General features: G+C 34.8%; 1 long non-coding RNA gene across 2 annotated transcripts; it reads left to right on the top strand.

Moving 5' to 3' along the window:
* The first annotated feature begins 987 nt into the window (after window positions 1-987).
* On the top strand, window positions 988-3,037 carry LOC123918990. Of its 2 annotated transcripts, XR_006813003.1 has the most exons (3): window positions 988-1,154; window positions 2,368-2,456; window positions 2,604-3,037. It is a non-coding gene; the product is annotated as an uncharacterized LOC123918990 (long non-coding RNA). The 2 variants fall into 2 exon arrangements; XR_006813002.1 differs by having other exon boundaries at window positions 2,368-3,037.
* The last annotated feature ends 859 nt before the right edge of the window (window positions 3,038-3,896 follow it).

Genomic DNA, 3,896 nt, shown 5'->3' with positions numbered 1-3,896 from the left:
ACTGTTTAAGGAACCAAATATAGTAATATCACATTGAAGTTTGTGCAGTCAACGTCTCGAAAGTGTAAATAATGTTATTTTTAATTTTAAAATTTCCTTTTTGGTTTCCTTAACCAGTGCCCCGGGGGCACCGGTTAGCATGACCCTTATTATTAATTGAGATTTTTCTTTCGGAGGTGAAGGAGCAACAAGCAACACAGAGGCTATATAAGTGGAGGAACAAATATGTAGGCATTGTGAAGTTTAGTAGTAGTATAACACTATAACTCTATTGGTTATGGGAAAAAGGTCGGTGCGATTTATTACTAACGGCTATAACATGAATTAATGAATGGATAAATAAGTTCACGGATTTTGAGCAATAAAGTAAGATTATAAGACGTGTAATTAACTGCATTTGTTTTGGTGCCACATAATGCAAGTGATTTATAATGTCGATGAACGTATCTGGAAAGTAAAGCATCAAGACAACTTGCATAGCCTGAGGATAGAATTTGCAACCACAATAAGAAATCCCACTAACAATAAGAAACCATGTAGCAGTACGTGTCCTCACCTTTTCTTTACAAATCGAATTCAGACCTATACATGGTCGCCTTGGGTCAGCGCAAGCAGACGCACAACCCAGGGTCTCCAAAAATCAGGGGCCTCAAAAAAATAAATTTGGATGTTTTCTTTTTAGGTCTCATGGTTCTTTTCCTCTCCTGAATTTTACTTTTTTGTCTTTCAATAAAAATTTCGGTTGCTACGAACTGAATTTTTTTTGCCCTGAAAAAAAAATTCAGTTTTTGTTAACCGAATTTCCCTTGAATTTGAACTAAAAAAAAATTCAATTTCTGCGAACCGAAAAAGCAAGAACAAAATTAGAATATTCGAGGTATAAAAGATACATGGAAGACCTAGAGAGAAAACATCATAAATTTGGGTAGTGATATTATCCAATTCAAATAATAGGCCCAATATATACTTAGCCCATTACCTAAAAAAAAAAAGTTTCTCTCCAACTCCACGCTTTCTGTTTCCGTCTTCAGTACGCTTTCACTTTTCAGTTTTCACGTTTCCGTCAAATCTCAATCTCCTCTCCACGTCTCCACGCAAACCCACTACCCAGCCACCGCACCATCAAACCTCAACCTTCCTCTCTTTACTAATCGGTAATTTCTTTTTCTTCTTCTTTAAGGATTAAAATTTTTGTTGTTGATTGAAACTTCATACTAAATAAGGATTTTATTGATTTTTTTTTTTTCGGTAAAAGATTTTGTTGATATTTCTAGAGTATATATTCTCTTAATTGGTAATTTTATTTTTTGTGTACATGTTAATTTGATTTAGTAATTATATCTTAATTTTTTATTTATCGTTCAAAATGGATTTTCATTATTCCTCTATGCCTCCTAAATTGCCTCCTAAGATTAGAAAGTTTGATTCTGGATGTGAGAAACTTAAGAAAAAGAAAAAGAAAAGACCTGATGAGTTAACTCAATCTAAGCAGGAGCTCTTAATAAATTTATTATAAGAGAACCAAAAATTCCCGTTGAAAATCAAAATGTTAATGCTACTGAAAATGATAATATAGATGTTGAAAATGTTGGTAATGCTGATGATATAGACATATTTGATCCGACAATATGGGATTCTCTTGAGTCTAGAATGATTGATTTTTTTAGCAACAAAATCTCCTAAAAGAGATTTGTCTATTGTGAAGGGTCCTAAAGATAAATCATCTAGATGTTTTACGGATAATTTGTATACTAGAGTTTTACCAAATGGAGAGAAATGCGATAGAGATTGGCTTGTTTATTCAAAAAAGCTTGATAAAGTATTTTGTTTTTGCTGTAAAATTTTTAGGAGAGGGATTGGTAGAGGTCAATTAGCAAACGAGGGTTTTTGCACTTGGAAACATGCTGGTGAAAGATTTAAGAGAGCATGAGACAGGCATAGAACATGTTCACAATATGACTACTTGGTATGAGTTGCGTAAAAGAATGCAAAATTTTCAAACTATTGATAAAACAACTCAAAGGTTGATTGAGAAAGAAAAAGAACACTGGAAAAATGTTTTAAGAAGAATTCTTTCAATAGTGAAATTTCTTGCTAAACATAATTTAGCCTTTCGTGGTTTTAATGAGAGATTGTACCAAAATAGCAATGGGAATTTTTTAGGCTTAATTGAAATGTTAGCTGAATTTAACCCAATTGTCCAAGAACATGTTAGAAGTATTGCAAATGATAATGTTCATGTTCACTTTCTTGGGCATAAAATTCAAAACGAGTTAATACTTTTGCTTGCTTCTAGAATTAAAAATGAAATCATTAGAAAAATCCAATAAGCTAAGTATTTCTCGGTGATACTTGATTGTACTCCAGGTGTTAGTCATCAAGAGCAAATTGAAGCGGGTGGAAAAATGGTCGTCGCAACCATTTCCGAGTTCGGGAATCGATTATGCGAGGGGAAGGTATTAGCACCCCTCACATCCGTTGTACTCAACGGGAACCTTCTCGTTAATTTTAGGGTTAAAAGAGTGTTTTAATTTATTTGCTTGCTTTTTTTTATTAATTATCAAAGTTATTTACAAGAGGAAAAAAAATTGGTTTTTTATTAGTGTGCTTGACAAGATGTGGAACCTTGCTCCTACGTATCCCCGAGTGCAATGGAGGAATCAAAGCTACACGCAGTTCTTTGTAGAAAATGATTGTTGGTTGGTTGATTTTACTTATTGAAAATGTTTTGGCCGCACTTGGGCGGAAAAATTGTTTAATTGAAAAGACGGACTCGTACTTGGACGATGATATCCGCTCGAAAAACAAAATAATCGAACGCACACAGGCGTGAAAATAATATTTGATGGGTTGAAATTGATTTTATTGTTTTTTAAGAGAATGACGATTATCCGGACTACGAGTCATACGTCAAGAGTCCAGAACACCGGGAAGTGGGGTAGTCATACGTCAATCCACTCCTTTTTCATTCGTTTATTTATTGAAAATGTTTGACGTGAATAAAAGAATTGAAATTAAAGTTTGATATTTATATTTTTATACCCTTTTTTATTTTTGGTTTGAATTAAGCAAATTAAACAAGGCAGACTAAATTTGGGTCGTCTGATGCAATTACTACCCTTAGACCAAGATCAGACGACCCTGATTGATTTGATCAGGACTCACGGGATGATGACATGTGGCAGAGATTAAAATAATAATAATAATAATAATAATAATAATAATAATAATAATAATAATAATAATAATAATAATAATAATAAAAGGAGTAATAGTAGAAATAAGGAGTGAAAGAAGAGGTTACGGACCTTCTTCTTTATTTTCACCTGTTTTCTTTCACTCTCCCCTTTCTCTCTCGGTCTTGCTCTTACCGGTGGCGGCGGCTCCGGCGCTTGCCACCGTCGTCGCCGGTCGTTTATCTCTCTCCTGGCCTTTCTTCGCCGACGGTGGTGGTGTACGGTGAAGCTTCAGGAACAGCGGCGATGGTTTTGGCGATGGTTCTGTTTTTCTCCCTTTTCAATCCATTCTTGTTTCTTCTTGCTTCTGATTTGTTATTGTCTTTTTGATGCTTGGTTGTTGGTGGTGAATGGTGGTAGGAAGGTTTATGTTACAGAGATTGAGATTGTTGTTATTGTGAGGCTTATAGCGATGATGATGATGCTGTTGTGATGTTATGATGTTGTTGTTACTATTGATTTTGTGATAATAGTATTGGCTATGGTGGTGGTTTTGGTGTGTTGTGGTTGATGGTGGGATTCGACGGTGGTGACGGCGATGGTTACGGCAACAATTCTGAAACAGCGGCGGCAGAAATCGTTGTCCTCCCACTTTGTTCTGTTTCTCTCCTTCCTTTGTTTATTCTGCTGTGTTTCTTTTATTCTTTTTTTGTTAGATTG

The sequence above is a fragment of the Trifolium pratense genome, linkage group LG3 (assembly GCF_020283565.1).
Source record: "Trifolium pratense cultivar HEN17-A07 linkage group LG3, ARS_RC_1.1, whole genome shotgun sequence".
NCBI classification, from domain to species: domain Eukaryota; kingdom Viridiplantae; phylum Streptophyta; class Magnoliopsida; order Fabales; family Fabaceae; genus Trifolium; species Trifolium pratense.
This window is presented reverse-complemented; position numbering and strand designations above follow the sequence as displayed.